At 33.5% G+C, this 18053-nt stretch overlaps 1 long non-coding RNA gene across 3 annotated transcripts in view; it reads right to left on the bottom strand.

Moving 5' to 3' along the window:
• LOC112661808 (uncharacterized) overlaps positions 1-10975 on the bottom strand; it is a 31353-nt gene extending 20378 nt beyond the window's left edge. The window contains exon 1 of one of the 3 annotated variants that reach the window (XR_003137990.2): positions 10904-10975. This is a non-coding gene — a long non-coding RNA (uncharacterized LOC112661808). The remainder of the gene's footprint in view (positions 1-10903) is intronic. The other 2 variants (XR_007407569.1, XR_003137991.2) reach the window with 2 other exon arrangements.
• Positions 10976-18053: the final 7078 nt, after the last annotated feature.

Raw genomic sequence — 18053 nt, 5'->3', positions numbered from 1 at the left:
GAAATACATCGGAATACAAGCATCCATCCAAGAACTGGAAAGAACTCAAATACAAAAGCTAACCTTGCAACTAAAGGAGCTGGAGAAAAAACAGCAAATAGATCCTTCCAGCAGAAGAAGAGAGTCAATAAAGATTCGAGCAGAACTCAATGAAATCCATTGAGAAAAACCAAGAACCATATGATCCTCTCATTAGATGCAGAGAAAGCATTTGACAAAATACAGCATCCATTCCTGATCCAAACTCTTCAGAGTGTAGGGATAGAGGGAACATTCCTCGACATCTTAAAAGCCATCTACGAAAAGCCCACAGCAAATATCATTCTCAATGGGGAAGCACTGGGAGCCTTTCCCCTAAGATCAGGAACATGACAGGGATGTCCACTCTCTCCACTGATATTCAACATAGTACTAGAATCCTAGACTCAGCAATCAGACAACAAAAAGAAATAAAAGGCATTCAAATTGGCAAAGAAGAAGTCAAACTCTCTCTCTTTGCTGATGACATGATACTTTACATAGAAAGCCCGAAAGCCTCCACCCCAAGATTGCTAGAACTCATACAGCAATTTGGCAGTGTGGCAGGATACAAAATCAATGCCCAGAAGTCAGTGGCATTTCTATACACAAACAATGAGGTTGAAGAAAGAGAAATTAAAGAGTCAATCCCATTTATAATTGCACCCAAAAGCATAAGATACCTAGGAATAAACCTAACCAAAGAGGTATACAGGATCTATACCCTAAAAACTACAGAACACTTCTGAAAGAAATTGAGGAAGACACAAAGAGATGAAAAAATATTCCATGCTCATGAATTGGAAGAATTAATATAGTTAAAATGTCAATGTTACCCAGGGCAATGTACACGTTTAATGCAATCCCTATCAAAATACCATGGACTTTCTTCAGAGAGTTAGAACAAATTATTTTAAGATTTGTGTGGAATCAGAAAGACCCCGAATAGCCAGGGGAATTTTAAAAAGGAAAACCATAGCTGGGGGCATCACAATGCCGGATTTCAGATTGTACTACAAAGCTGTGGTCATCAAGACAGTGTGGTACTGGCACAAAAACAGACACATAGATCAGTGGAACAGAATAGAGAACCCAGAAGTGGACCCTGAACTTTATGGTCAACTAATATTCCATAAAGGAGGAAAGACTATCCATTGGAAGAAAGACAGTCTCTTCAATCAATGGTGCTGGGAAAACTGGACATCCACATGCAGAAGAATGAAACTAGACCACTTTCTTGCACCAGACACAAAGATAAACTCAAAATGGATGAAAGATCTAAATGTGAGACAAGATTCCATCAAAATCCTAGAGAAGAACACAGGCAACACCCTTTTTGAACTTGGCCACAGTAACTTCTTGCAAGATTCATCCATGAAGGCAAGAGAAACAAAAGCAAAAATGAACTATTGGGACTTCATCAAGATAAGAAGCTTTTGCACAGCAAAGGATACAGTCAACAAAACTAAAAGACAACCTACAGAATGGGAGAAGATATTTGCAAATGACCTATGAGATAAAGGGCTGGTATCCAAGATCTATAAAGAACTTATTAAACTTAACAGCAAAGAAACAAACAATCCAATCATGAAATGGGCAAAAGACATGAACAGAAATCTCACAGAGGAAGACATACACATGGCCAACAAGCACATGATAAAATGCTCTGCATTCAGGGAAAAATGAATCAAAACCACAATGAGATACCACCTCACACCAGTGAGAATGGGGAAAATTAACAAGACGGGAAACAACAAATGTTCAAGAGAATGTGGAGAAAGGGGACCCCCCTTGCTGTTGGTGGGAATGTGAACTTGTGCAGCCACTCTGGAAAACTGTGTGGAGGTTCCTCAAAGAGTTAAAAATAAATTTGCCCTACGACCCTGCAATTGCCCTGCTGGGGATTTACCCCAAAGATACAGATGCAATGAAACGCCAGGACATCTGGCCTTAAACCAATGTTTATAACACCAATGTCCACAATAGCCAAACTCTGGAAGGAGCCTCGGTGTCCATGGAAAAGATGAGTGGATAAAGAAGATGTGGTTTATGTATACACTGGAATATTACTCAGCCATTAGAAACGACAAATACCCACCATTTGCTTCAATGTGGATGGAACCGGAGGGTATTATGCTAAGTGAAATAAGTCAATCAGAGAAGGACAAACATCATATGGTCTCATTCATTTGGGGAATATTAAAAAATAGTGAAAGAGAACAAAGGGGAAAGGAGAAAAAATGAGTGGGAGATATCAGAAAGGGAGACAGACCATGAGAGACTCCTAACTCTAGGAAACAAACTAGGGGTGGTAGAAAGGGGGTTGGCGGGGGGTGGGGGTGACTGGGTGATGGGCACTGAGGGGCCACTTGATGGGATGAGCACTGAGTGTTATTATATATGTTGGCAAATTGAGCACCAATAAAAAATAAATTTATAAAAAAATAAAAAATAAAACCAAAGGACAGTTAAAAACAACACAGAAGCATGCAAAAATATAAATCTCTCTGATAAAGACATGAACATATACAAAATCTGTAATATTATAATGGTGGTGCTCAAATCACATTTTTAAAAGAGTTACTTATTTATTTGAGAGAGAGATAGAGAGAGAGAGACTGCACTGGGCATGAATGGGGGCAGCAGCAGAGAATTCTAAGCAGACTCCCCACTGAGCATGGAGCCTGACACAGTCCTTGATCTCAAAACCTGAGATCATGACCTGGGCCTAAATCAAGAGTTGGTCACTTATCCAACTGCCACTCAGTTTCTCCTAACAGCTCATTTTAAATTCAGTTATAGAATTTAAAAGTTCAAAGCACACAGTCAACTGTTAATTAATATAAAATATAAAAAGAGGTGATATGTGGCATCAATGAAAATGTAGGGGGAGATATAAAGGGTAGAATATTTTTTACTGTGATTGAATGCAAAAATTTACAATAATTAGTATGTTACTGAAAAAATATTTTAGTTAATCCCCATGGTAACCACAGAGAAAATATCTATTGAAGATTTACAAAAGAAAAGGAGAAAAAATAATCAAAGGATGTAAACACACAAAATGTCAGTGAAACACAAGGCATCAAGAAAGGAAAATGACTAAATCAGTAGAAGACATATAGGACATAATTAACAAAATGTCAATAGTAATTGCTTCCCTATTAGTAATTACCTTAAATATAGAAGGATTAAATCTCCCATTAAGAAGATATATATTATGAATGGATTTTAAAAAATGATATCTGGGACACCTGGGTGGATCAGCATTTGAGCATCTGCCTTCAGCTCAGGTCATAATTCTGGGGTCCTGGGATTGAGTCCCACATTAGGTTCCCTGCATGGAGCCTGCTTCTCCATCTGTCATGTGTCTCTGCGTCTCTCTCTGTCTCCCATGAGTAAATAAATAAAATAATTTTATAAATAAAATAATTTTAAAAAATGAGATCCAACTCTACAGTATCTACCAAAGACTTATTTTAAATATAAGGATATACATACACTGATAGTAAAGGGATGGAAAAATAAACTCCATGCAAGTGATGACCAAAAGAGAATAGAGGAAGGGGGAAAGAGAATAGGGGTGGCTATAGTTATATCAGACCAGATACACTTTTATACTTTATACTTTTATACTTTAAATCAAATACTGTCACAGGAGACAAGAATACTATATAATGATAAAAACATCAACTCACTAGGAAGCTATAATAATTTTATAAATACATAAATACATAAATACATAAATTCATGTATATTCATATATATATATAGCAAACTTGATAGGATAGAAGGAAGAAATCATAATATAAAAGTAGTAGGAGATTTCAATGCTGCACTTTCAGTGATGGATAGTTAATCCAGACAGATGATCAAAAGAACTCAAACACTCTAGACCAATACATACATACAGATTCTACCCAGCAGCAGTAGAATGCACATTCTTCTCAGGAGTATATAGAACATTCTCCAGGATAATTATATGTTAGGCTATAAAATAAGTCTTTACAAATTTAGGAAGATTTAAATCATACCAAGCATCCTTTTTGACCACAATGAAATGGAGCTAAAAATCAATAGCAAAATGGACACTGGAAAAATCACAAATATGTGGAAATTAAACAGTACATGCTTAAACAAACAGCAGATCACAGAGGAAGTCACAAGGGAAAGTAGAAAATACCTTGAGACAAATGAAAATGAAAATACAACATCAAAACTTATGTGGTACAACAAAAACCATAAGAAGAGGGAAATTCACAGTTGCAAATGCCTACATTATTAAAGACAAAAATTTCAACTCAACAGCCTTGACTTTACACCATAAGAAGCTAGACGAATAAAATAAACTCAAAGTTAACAGACAAAAGAAAATAATAAAAATTGGAGCAGAACTTGAGATACAAAAACAGAAAAACAAAAACAAAAACAAAATAATACCCGACAAAAGTGGTTTATTCTTTGAAAAATATAATAAAGATGAGAAATCCTTAACTAGACAAAGAATAAAGATAAAAGACAGGTCTCCTTGGTGACTTAGTTAAGCATCTGTCTTCAGCTCAGGTTATAATCTGGGTTCTGGGATCAAGCTTAGAATCGGTCTCTCTGCTTAGTGAGGAGGCCCTTTGCCACTCCCCACTGCTTTTGCTCTCTCAAATAAAATCCTTAAGAAAAGAGAGAGAGAAAGGACTCAATAAAAAATAGAAATGGAAGCATAGAAGAGGAGAAATTATAATAGATATCATAGAAATTAAAAAGAATAATAGATAAATGTGAACAATTACACACCAACAAATTAGATAACATACCAAAAAACGAATAAATTTCTAGAAGCACAAAACCTACTAATACTGCATCTTGAAGAAATAAAAAATCTAAGCCGACTCACAACTATAAAGACTGAATTTGTAATCAAAAATAAAAATTCTCCCCCAAAAACCCTTGGGCCAGGCATCTTAACTGAAAGAATTCTACCAAACATTTAAAGAATTAACACCAATCTTCTTCAGATTCCTCCCCTCAAAATTTAAGAATAATGAATACTTCTAAAAACCTTTTTTATTGGGTTAGCATTACCTTGATGCCAAAACCTGACAGATGTTACAAGTAAACCAAAGACTGATATCCCTGATGAATTCTCAAACAAAATTCTCAACAAAATATAAGCAAACCAAATTTAATAACACTTAAAAGGATTATATATATGTATCTTGACCTAAAGGAGTTTATTGCTTGGAATGCAAGGATATTTTAACATATGAAAACCAATCAATATAATGCACACATTAACAGAATGAAGAATAAAAAACACACGATTATCTCAATGAACAGAAATAACATTTGAAAAAAAATCAATCTTTCATTTAAAAAAACCCTCTAATAAAGAAGGAAATTCATTAAACATAATATTGATCATCTACAAAAAGCCCACAACTAACATCACGTTGAATGGTAAAAAACTGAAAACTTTCTCTGTGAGATCAAGTACAAGATAAGGATGCCCATCGCTACTTGACTTTCAGCACTTCTCGACATAGTATTGGAAGTCCTAGATGGAGCAGTTAAAGAAAAAGAAATGAAAAACATTCAAATTAATAGAGGTAATGACATTCTCTATCCATAAATGATATGATCTAGAAAACCCTAAAGGTTGCACCAACAATTATTAGAACCTCTAAGCAAATTCAGAGAAGTCGTAAGATATAAAATCACACACAAGTCAGTCGCATTTCTATATACTAACAACGAATAATTTTTAAAAAGCAATTAAAACAATCCAATTGACAATAGGATCAAAAAGAATAAAATGCATAGGAATAAACTTAACCAAGGAGGATTTCTTGGTTATGACACCAAAAGCACATTCAATAAGAGCAGACAGACAAATGAGACTGAATCAAATTTTAAAACCTCCATGCTACAAAGGAACCAATCAACAGAATGAAAAGATAACCTATGAAATGGAAAAGAAAAATATTTGCAAACTACAAATGTAAAGGGACTTATTTCCAAAATATATAAACATCTCTCAAACTTAACAGCAAAAACAAAAACTATCCAATTAAAAATTAGCAAAACCTTGAATAGAAATTTTGCCAGAGATACACAAAGCATATGAAAACTTGCTCAACATCATTAGTCATCAGGGAAATGCAAATAAAAGCCAAAATGAGATACTATCTTATTGCTAAAATATTTTTTGTAGCTACAAAGAGCAAACCTTTGTTGTGGCTTTTTTGGTCTGTGCTTATTGGCGTATCTAGATTGCTGGCTTCTTCAGCCCCCATTCTGGGAGACACGAAGCAAAAATAAAATGTTGGAAACTCAAAAAAAAAAAAAAAAAAAAAAACAGAAAACAGAAAACCCTACTGTTCTTTGTGTTCTGGAATAGGTGCAATTTGCAGAGTTTTTAGTTTATTTAGTGTGAGAAATAAAAAAAAATAGTCTAAACTGGCTTCTCAGAAGTGGAAGTCCATTCTTATATCATTTTATACTACTTCCTTACACTTGCCAGAATAATCCTTCCTAGAATAATATCTCCATGACCTAGTCATCTTTCTGTCTCAGGTACCTTGTGCTTACTTTTCAGTAAGTATCAATAAAGGGTATGTTTCTTTAATGAATTTGTAATATGAGTTTCTATCTTGGTTCTATAACTGACCAGCTGTGATTTTGCATAAATAATTTCTTTTCTTATTCTCAGATTTTTATATCTGTAGACTGTCTTTCCAACTCTAGCACCTTGAAAGAGCAACTTTAAAAGTATATTAATTCTAAATACATCATGCTACAATAGCTAATGCCATTCCTTTAAAATTTCTTTGCTTAAAATTCTAAACATCATATAGATTTGTGTTATTACTAAATTGTATTATAAAATGCTATGCACATATCCTCTTTGATAAACATTAGTTTCTTAAACACTTTCTTTTTTTCTTCTTTAGGTTTTATTTATTTATTCATGAGAGACACAGACACAGAGAGAGGCAGACACAGGCAGAGGGAGAAGCAGGCTCCATGCAGGGAGCTGGATGCAGGATTTGATCCTGGGTCTCCAGGATCACACCCTGGGCTGAAGGTGGCGTTAAACCGCCGAGCCACTGGGGCTGCCCCTCTTAAACGCTTCTTAAACACGGAATTAATGATACCTAAGCAGGCATATTATATGATAACTATGCAAAAAGGTTTCTGCCTTGGAATTTTTTTAATGCTTCAATGTTGTATTAGTGACATTATTATTATCACATGTTCCTTCTTATTAATTTTGAGAACATCAATGTTTCTTGAGATTTTTACTATGGATTTAATGAATATATATCTCTTTAAGCTTTTTTATGGTGTCATTTTTTAACATCATTTCCAAAAGGAATAATGGATAAATATTATCCTTGGCCTCCATTTATGAATAGGAATCACATGAATTGCTTCCTAGGATATGTTTCATTATTTGCATCTACTTATTTGTATTTCACTTCATCTGCTCTATAGACATCTGAATGGCTTAATTAACCATCTTCACCCTTGACATTCGAAGAGAGCACGGCCCATTGTTCATATTATTCCTTGTTATCAAAATACCAGGGTCTTGAATGTTTAATACCAGCTGTCATGAATGCTGAATAAGTCTAACAGGTGTAACTAATTTTCTTAAGTTATGAATAATATCCTTTACTTTCTCAATCACTTCACTTTTCTAGAACATTGTCTACTGTGACCTCAAATAAGAGAAACTTAAATATGAAATTGATCACTGTTTTTTAAAACACTGAGAAATATATTAAGACTTTTTAAAAAAGACATTAATTTTTATTAGAATCAGAATCAGTGATGATAAATATTATATCAAATGTTTCTAAATATTTTGTATTATCCATGTGAAAGGAACTGTAAGTTAAAGACTAATTCCATAAGTCTCCCAAATAACAGTCGTATCTTAAAATAACAAAGTCTTGCACGATTTTATAAGTGGATTGCATATAGTGAAAAAACTTTATAAAATGTAGGTTATAACCAATCAAATGTATAATATCACATATTAGTTCCTTTTTTAAGATTTTATTAATTTATTTGAGAAAGAGAACAAGAGTGAGAAGGAGAAGCAGAGGGAGAAGGAGATACAGACTCTCCGCCAAGAAAGGCTCTTGATGTAAGCCTCAATCCCAAGACCCCAAGAACATGGCCTGAGCTGAAGGCAGATGCTTAACTGACTGAGCCACCCAGGCTCTCTTATGACATATTATTTCTATAGAATGTTAATGACCCACATTTAGCTACATGCTTTTTATTTTTGCTTATAATAAGTAATATGCTATTTTGGCCATATTTCTTGATTCAAATTTATTTATTAACATGGCAGAAAAAGTCTAAGGAACAATGCATATATTTCTAATTCTGTCTCTATCATCTATATCCATATTTATATAAACCTGCAATTATAAATGATTAATAAAGAGGCATTAAATTTGTTTCCAAAAAATTGTTTTGATCAATTTGTTGTAGGTGTGGTGGTCAGATATAAATCATTTTGTTACCTTCTTGCAGCAGAGAAATTTTGTTGGAATGTAAAGGTAATAGGGTTGAGGATATAATGCAGATGTGGACTCAGTCCATTAGTATTATTTAGACTTTTTAATTCTTCTAGCAATAACCTAGCAATAACTTAGTATAGAAATAAATCTTTCACATCACATATTATGGGTGCATTTGCTATGACAATATTGTATCAGTTGTTTATTAAGAACTGTCACGTGAAACATAACATATTAGTAGAAGAGTAATTACGCATTTTGAGAGCACCTTGTCTTCCATTTTTATTGTTCCTTGTAAGACTTACTTGAAGCACTATCTTGTTACTTCTGGGAATATTTTAAGGTATAGAGAAAATGTTTATTTTTGCAGTTCATTTATGCCTACAATCATTTTAAAAAGATGTAATACCAAAATGCATCTAGACACAATTAACTATCTAAGTATTGTTTTGTAAAATCCATTATGTGAAAATAGTCTGACAGTTGTCTTCATTTATCCTCCGAAGATATCACCTATGGCAAAATCATGTTTTGAACAACAACAACAAAAATATCCTTAATTGAAATACAATTATTTTGTTCTAATTACACATCAAAGAGTATTCTAAAACAATTTATCCAAATAATATTGCTGATTTTCATTTCCACAGATTATTGATCTAAATGTGGACTATATGAATGTTTTGGGCTATTTTCAGGCCTCATAAGAAAGTTTGTTATTACACTTACCAAAGTTACAGAAATGCTTTGTAAAAGATAACTCTTTTTTCCTAAACATCAATTATTCTGATAGGATGTAATGACTAATGGAATGATCAGAAAAGCATGCATTAAAGCAACAAAAAGCCTGAAAATCCCAGTCATGAATAATCATATACAAAAGAGACTGAAAGAGAATAATTTATATACCATTTCATAAAGGGTTACATAAAATAGAAAGTCTGAAAATTTATATTTATGATATGCTTTCTTGTTAACAATGGCCCTATCCTACCATTTGCTTCTTTCTAATAATATAATCCTATTGAGCACTATTTGTCAGGATCTTCATCTTACAGACAGCTGAGATTTGGAAATGTAAGATGACCATCTTACAGGCAACTTTTGAAAAAGGGAAGTACTGTTTACCTAAATCTTCTTTGAATCTCTTCTTCCTTCAATTTTGTACCTATATTTTACTACATGAATGCATGCAATTTGAATTCAGATCTCACCATAATTCTGAATATTTTATTTAAAAGACTTCTGAATATAGGGATAAATGAAGTTGTAAATTTTTTACTTTATGAAATTTTGCTAAATAATATATTATCCAGTGTCCTGAAATATTTTTTTAAATATAAATGTTCCGTGGTTATGTTATTTTAGAAGTATTTTGGCAAACAAGGGATTTTATTACAGCAGCTGCAGATTGAAAAATATGGCTTTATTACACATAGTACATTTACATGCATATATGGTGAAAAAAATTGTTTGATTTACTTACTGAGATTTTATCTACAAATACTTCCAGACAAATGGTTTGTGTTTGGGACTTTTTTGGTTGTTGTTAAGATAAAGTGTTCAGAATTTTCCATCTTTATTTTTTTAGGATTTTTTTAAAGATTCTTTTTTCCATAGTATTTCAATTTGCCAAGGCTCCCTACTGAGAGAATAACTCCCAATTGTTCGTGATACCCTCTGTTCATAGAAACAAGCCCCTTGCTGTTCAAGTCTAATCTTTGAACAGTGGGGAAAAATAAGTTAACTGTAATTGATTTGTGGTCATCAGCTAGAGCCTTTCAACCAGAAAAATCAACTGAAATTGCTAGTAGCTTTGAAGATTGTCATATCTGTGTTCCTAGTAACCCCATTAAATCCCAAGTTTTTTGCCTATTCTTTCTCAAGTGTTCACTCTTCAAATTTGAATGGCCCAGTGTTCCTGTCTAGAATTGCATGCTGGGTAATTGGTCACCAAATTAAATAAAAGAAGAATTTCTGCCTTTTTTTTCTAAATTTATAGATGTACACTATTAGGCAGGCTTTAAGTATTTCCTCCCTGATTTTATCCCTATTGACATTTCTTAAGTAACCAGAGTAAGATTTACACTATCTTTTCCTTCTGAGAGGATGATTAATTTGAGGCATTTAAATTGCATTTCTGAACAAAATTCTAACTTACCTATAATGTGGTTAGTTCAGTATTTCACTACTTATATTTTGCATTTACTATATAAACTTTTAGGATTTTTTTTTGAAATATTTAATCTCTTTTATAGATGAAAAGCTTTAAAATTGGTGAAAAATCAAGGCTTCAGTAAGTTAAAATAGTTGCCGAAAGTTACAGTGCTAACAAGTGACAGAGATAAGATACAAACCTTATGACAGAGAATCTGCTATTCCTCTCAGTATCCCATACTGCCTTTCTGTATAAATTATGTAGACAATGGATTTTAAGCTCTGTTTAGAATACTACATGAGTCAGAATGTTCCTGAAGAGAATCTTTTTTTTTTTTTTTGACTAAAGTGAAACTCAATAATTGATTCATTACTGATAGGAAATAACTCAAATTTTGTTTTAAGGCCTAGAATGGGACAAACTTGTAAAAATGCCATACATCAAAATGTTTGAAACTCAGTACAAAACAGGAAAAATAAAGACAACTTAGAATCTTAAAATTCTAAGATTCTAGTAGATCATTGCAGAAAAATAAAAGAAATAACTTTTTGAAGTCTTGGAAACTTAAAAATCCATATGATTGTAGATTTTTTTAAATGAATACTAATTATTCAGTAAATCTCTTTAACAAGGTTAATAAATGTAATACTTCTCAGTAATATTTCTGGTTTATCTATTGTTTTTGTTATAGTTATTTCACTCACATTTAAATATGCATTTCCACTATTAATTTCCTTAAGCCCTTTCTAGAAGTAGGTGTAGTGTAAACAGATGACTGAACCTAAATTTGTTAGACTCCCAAAGCCTGGTCTAAGTGCCTCCAGGACCTAAAATGTGGGCTGGCACAATAATAATGCTTAATAATATTTTTGGAAAGAAGAAAGTAAGTAATGAAGTAAGAAATGGAAGTACAAAGAAAAGAAAATTGAGAAGCAGTATAACAGTTTATAGTAGGGTTTTTTTTTAAGATTTTATTTATTTATTTGACAGAGAAAGAGACAGCATGAGCAGGGAGAGGGGCAGAGCGAGAGAGAAACAGGAATGCGGGACTTGATCCTGGGACCCAATCATCATGACCTGAGTCGAAGACAGATGTTCAACTGACTAAGCCCCCCAGGTGTTCCTATAATAGTTTTCTATCCTTCACAACAAATTACCACAACATTAGTTGTTTAAAATAACATATTTATTATTTCACAATCCTTGAGTAAGGTCTCTGAGCACCTAATAGCTGAACCATTTGCTCAGAATCTCATGAAGATGCAGTAAAAGATGTTGGCCACACTGCATTCCTATCTGGAGGCTAAACTTTGGAAGAATCCACCTGCAAATTCATTCAGGCTATTGACAGAATAACCTTCCTGGCTCTCAACTTGAAGCTGCTCTCACATCTTGCTGGTTGTACACAGTGCCTTCCATGTTTTTAACTTACATCATTATTACTCACAAACTCATTTCAAGATGAAAATGGAGCCCAGCTGATACATTGTTTATAGCCTCATGAGATCTCAGGAAAATACTAAGGTTAGCCGTGCCCAGACTCCTGATTCACAGCTACTGGAAACAAAAAATATGAATGAAGAAGCTTTGAAAGCTGGAGAAGTGTCATATCAATATGTTGTTATAGATCATGATGAAGAGCGCGGATTTTATTCTAGGTGTTATTCTTAATCGAAGGCAAGAGACATCTCTTCTCTGTTCCTTCAGTCTCCCTCCAGCTATGCTCTGATAAAGGAAGAAGATTAGGTAGGAACAAAGATGTGGACCTCTATATGTCTTTCCCTTCTTACCCCAGATGCTTTAGGTGCCTGAGACTCAAGAATTTTCTGCCCAAGTAGCTCTACGTTGGTTTTAAAGGCCTACTCAGTTTCATTCTCCAGAAGGCATACTGCATAAACAATGCATTCACTTGAGTCTCAAAGTGTGGCTATTTTCAAGGGGTATAGACATAGCTAGAATGTAAAAGTTGGAATGACCAAATTCATGCAGGGGCTATACCTTGAGATCTTAGGCAAGGTAATGGAATGTGGGAGAAGCAGGGCAGAATTTCAGTGAGACTCTTTGTGCCTGGGGGCCCCATGTGGGACCATATATAGTATAGAATTCTGAGGAAGGTACAAGTTCCAAATTCAAAGCTGTATGATGACATATTGTCAAGGCAGGCAGACAACATATTTTATTTAACATTTTATTATTATTGCATATAACTTAAAATATTCAAACAAATTTCAATATATGGTATATATGCTACCATATCTAATCTTATCTTGGACCCTATCAGTATTCATGACGGTCTTGGTAACACTTATGAGTAGGGAGTGACAATATCTGATTTCTTTAAGAACACACAGGCTGCCATGTGGTGAATGAATTTTAGGGAATTATAAGTAGGAGTAGAGTTACCCATTAGAGGCTATAATAGCAGTTCAAGGGGAGCTGGTAATAGCTCGAAGTAGGTAGGGAAGAGGGAAGCTGAGAAGGGGGCACCTTTGTTACTGCTTTGAAAGGAGACATAATCAAATTTGTTGATGAATTAGATAAGGATGGCTAGGGAAAGTGAGATATAAAACATGATTAGTAGTTCTATGGGTTGAACAGTTCATTTAATCATAATGAGTTTAGTCTCATCTGCTACCTCTTGGAGCTTGTGTAAGAGAAAACTTTGAGGTCGCCTGGAGAAAGGGATATTACTCAGTAATATCTAACTTTTTTACAAATCCAATCATTTAATCTCTACATATCACCTTTTCTAAACATCAGTTTATGTCACGTGTCCTCTTACCCTTGATTGATATATTTAAAATTTTTTTTGTGTCCATTTATTTGAGAAATGCATAGTGTCCTATTATCAAATGCTGAAAGCCAGGGAGAAGCATTTATTTCCACACATTTGAATTGTATTTGGTTTAAAGATATGTAAGTAGATTTATATAACACCTGTGAGGATTTGATACTGTCTGCAGAAATGAAAGACCCACAATAAGAAATGTCAGACTTGTCAAAAAAAATAGGCCTCTCCAGGCATAGAAAAGCAATATTTTTGCAACAGTTCACGTATGTTAAATAACTGATTGCCCTAACCATTAGGCCAATTTGACATATTTCTTAATTCACTGTATTTTACATGAGAAGGTAAAAATGTGTATCAATATCAAAATAACGTGAATAGATTTTGTGCTAGAGAATTGTTTTACTTTACATACAATCTATGCATTTCTATCTTATAAATACAATACTAAAAGCCAGGTTTTATAGTACATTGAATTTTAGTTTCCTTTGTATCTTTTGTCAGTTATATGTAATACCAAATATACAGATGAATATAAAAATAATTGAGAGTTGTACAACTATTATAAGAGTGTTTCAAGATTTCTGGATGATAAATAATATGTTATAATAAATATGCATGTGATAATATTATCTTAATTTGCATGTAGATGTTTTGACATATTGGTAGTTTTGCAGGTTGGGACTAGATGATAATAAAATTTTAAAAGTCAGGGAGAAAGAAGAAGCTTTAGAATTGTCAGGACAAATTATTAAATTAAATCTTGGATGGAAATTGAGTCTCCTTTTGGCCATTAAGTTGATCTATTTAGAGAAAAGACCTATAAATACATACACAGGAGTCGCAGTGAGATACTCTACACTGACCATAAAGAATTAGTAGTTATTACATAAACAATTAATTGCACACTTACTTGGAATATTACTCAGCTGAAGGTATCAGGATTCAGTAGAGAACAGTGGGGAAAACCAACCACTTAACATTTGGCATTAAAGAATGTAGTACATGAAGGAGACTTGGCAGGAACTTCAGACTGAGAACAAAATGAGATAGTACAGAAATAGCAGAGGTTCCTTCTCCCCTACCCCCACCCCTTAAAGAGGGAGTATCCAACAGTATTAAAATTTAAAAATGAGATCAAGTAACTTAAAAGTAATATATATATATATATATATATATATATTTCAATTTGTCAGATGGATATCAGTGTCTGAGCAGCTAGATGATATTGGTGCTAATAGTTTCTGAAGAGTGATTGGGTAAATCCAGCTCACAGTGGTTTAAAGTGAAGATAAGTGGTTGAGAAAGGATGACATCAAATGGAGACCAATATTTCAGGTATTTATCAATGAGACCCAGAAAAGAGTGAGAGTAGTGATAGCTCTCAGCCTGATTTGTGTGCAAATTGCTTTACCTCATCTGTTGTGTCCCTTACTGACTGAATAATTAGCTAAACAATCTTTACTCATCTGCAAAATGGTCCTAATAATATAATCTGAGAGGATGTTTATGTTTACTAGTAGGCAATTTGATGGTGAACATTAGATGAAATGTGCCGATTGAAAACAACTTACGTTGAACTAGTCAATTTGACATTTATTACTGTAACTTAATACTTAATACTTAAAAAATATTTAAGATAGAATGGGCATCACAATTTTCCATTAAATGTATTATTATTTACATATAGTATATGTAATATAGTGATGTATAGTGATGGTATAATAATTTCCACTGATTTTATAGAATTTTGCATTTTTAAAAAAATCTCATGAATTAACTCCTTAATACATCTTTAATAAACTGTATATGAACAAAGGAATACCCTTTAATGAGCAGAGGGTTGATTAGAGTGTCTCTTTCTTTCTTTCTTTCTTTCTTTCTTTCTTTCTTTCTTTCTTTCTTTCTTCTCTTTCTTTTCTTCTTTCTTTCTTTCTTTCTTTCTTCTTTCTTTCTTTCTTTCTCTTTCTTTCTTTCTTTCTTTCTTTCTTTCTTTCTTTCTTTCTTCTTTCTTTCTTCTCTTCTTTCTTTCTTTCTTTCTTTCTTTCTTTCTTTCTTTCTTTCTTTCTCTTTCTTTCTTTTCTTTCCCTTTTTTCCCTTTCTTGCATTTTTTCTTTCTCTGTAGATATTCTAAGTCTACTTTTTTTAAGATACATGAAAAAGAGTAACATTTCACAGAGACAAAGAAAATCTTTAAAAATGGTGGCATATATAACCAAATGATATGTCCCATGGTTAATATGCAAATTTAATCTTAATTGCTCTAATATATTAGATTAGACTGTCGTAGAAAAATGAGGTTAAGAGATAAATTTAAATAAATGTACCCAGGGATGCCTGGGTGGCACAGCGGTCGAGCATCTGCCTTTGGCTCCCCAGATCCTGGGATCAGGTCCCACATCAGGCTGTTCGTGGGGAACCTGCTTCTCTTTCTGCCTGTGTCTCTGCCTCTCTCTTTCGGTGTCTCTCATGAATAAATAAATAAATAGAATCTTTAAAAAAAATAAGCGTATTCAAGCAGACCAAAGGTATTACATTTTTTCCAGCATGTTTCTGCTCTTCTAGGTATGCTTCTCTTAGAATTGTAGCTTACTGAATTACTCTCACAACATTTTTAGTTCTCCACTAAGGAATAGAGATTTTGACCCTTTTTTTTTTTAATGTTTTATTTACTTATTCATGATAGACAGAGAGAGAGAGAGAGGCAGAGACACAGGCGGAGGGAGAAGCAGGCTCCATGCAGGGAGCCCGACGTGGGACTCCATCCCAGGTCTCCAGGATCACGCCCTGGGCTGAAGGCGACGCTAAACTGCTGAGCCACCCAGGGATACCCGCGATTTAGATCCTATTACTAATTGATTATACATTTCTGGGATGCCTGGGTGGCTCAGCAGTTAAGCATCTGTCTGCCTTTGGCTCAGGGTGTGATCCTGGGGTCCTGGTGGGATTGAATCCCACATTGGGTTCCCTGCATGGATCCTGCTTCTCCCTCTGCCTGTGTCTCTGCCTCTCTCTCTTTCTCTGTGTTTGTGTCTTTCATGAATAAATAAATAAAATCTTAAAAAAAAATAAATCCACACATTTCAAGCTAGAAAGCAAGTCTACTGCATGCTTAGAACATCATGTTAGTGAAAGTGTAATTACCTTGGATATCATGAAGTAATTTGGTCACATTGTTGGGCATACTTGAGAATTCATTAATAAATTCCTACAATAGTTTCTGTGTGTCATGATTTAAACAATCAATTGCATGTCACATTTGCTGTTCTATTAAAGTTAAACAAAAAGAGTATCAGAGTATATTTACTAGATTCTAGACATCTTATTATACAACTGTTAGTTATAAACATATATGCTTGGCTTATAATATTGATTTTTATAAAATTGTGTTTAATCACTTTGGATCTATTTTTTCATTTAATTTTTGTAAGATTTATAGAATAATTTATACATGTGTAAGTAAATTTACATAAAATTTTCATCTGTGAAAATATTCCATAAATTCTTAGTTTGCCTAAAAGAATTGCTTAGTTTTATTGAGTAGACAGACATTTACACAGTTGTTTTGAAATGCATTATACTAATGGATATAATGCTCATTTCCATGATGGGGGAATCAAAGAAACAAACAAAAAGTAGAATGACAGATACAGTTGACATTATTAATAATGACATTGCTCCAAGCAAAATCATTTTGAAATGCTACAAAATGAACTTTAGGACTACAATAAAAAGGGCATCAATATTTAGAAAATGGTTGATTTAGACTAACACCCTTTAAACTTAAAAAAAAAAAAAAACTTAAAAGAACACTGGCCAATGTCTTTGGATTAAATTATACTCATCTTCAGAAATAGAAGCTTAACTTTATAAAAGACAAGATATGATGAAATGTAATAGATATAAGACTGCACTACCTCCTCAAATTTTATGTTTTTCAAGGTTTTTCAGATTTTTAAAATATTTTTAAATATTTTATTTATTCATCTGGTAAAGAGATAAAGCAAGAGAGAGAGAGCACAAGCAGTGAACAGGGGCAGAGGCAGAAGGAGAAACAGACTCCCCACTGAGCAAGGAGCCCAATGCGGGGCTAAATCCCCGGACTCTGGGATCATGATCTGAGCTTGAAGTCAGATGCTTAGCTGACTGAGCCACCCAGGTGTCATTCAAATTTTTATTTTAACACCAGTTAACATATAGTGTATAATTAGTTTTGGGAGTGGAATTTAGTGATTCATCACTTATATCCAACACTCAGTGCTCATCACAAGTGCCCTCCATATTACTCATTATCTATTTATCCCTTGTTCCCACCCACTTTTCCTCCAGCAATTGTTTGTTCTCTGTGGTTAAGAATATCTTTTTATGGTTTATATTCCTCTCCCTCTTTTGTTTTCTTTCCCTTATTCCATCTGTTTTGTTTCTTAAATTCCACATGAGAGAAATTCATGGTAATATGGCATTTGTCTTTTTCTGACTGACTTATTTCAATTAGCATAATACATTCTAGCTCCATCCACATAATTGTAAATAGCAAAATATTATTATTTTTATGGCTGAG

The sequence above is a fragment of the Canis lupus genome, chromosome 31, assembly GCF_003254725.2.
Source record: "Canis lupus dingo isolate Sandy chromosome 31, ASM325472v2, whole genome shotgun sequence".
NCBI classification, from domain to species: domain Eukaryota; kingdom Metazoa; phylum Chordata; class Mammalia; order Carnivora; family Canidae; genus Canis; species Canis lupus.
The sequence above is the reverse complement of the archived record's forward strand: the minus strand, read 5'-3'. Positions and strand labels throughout refer to the sequence as shown.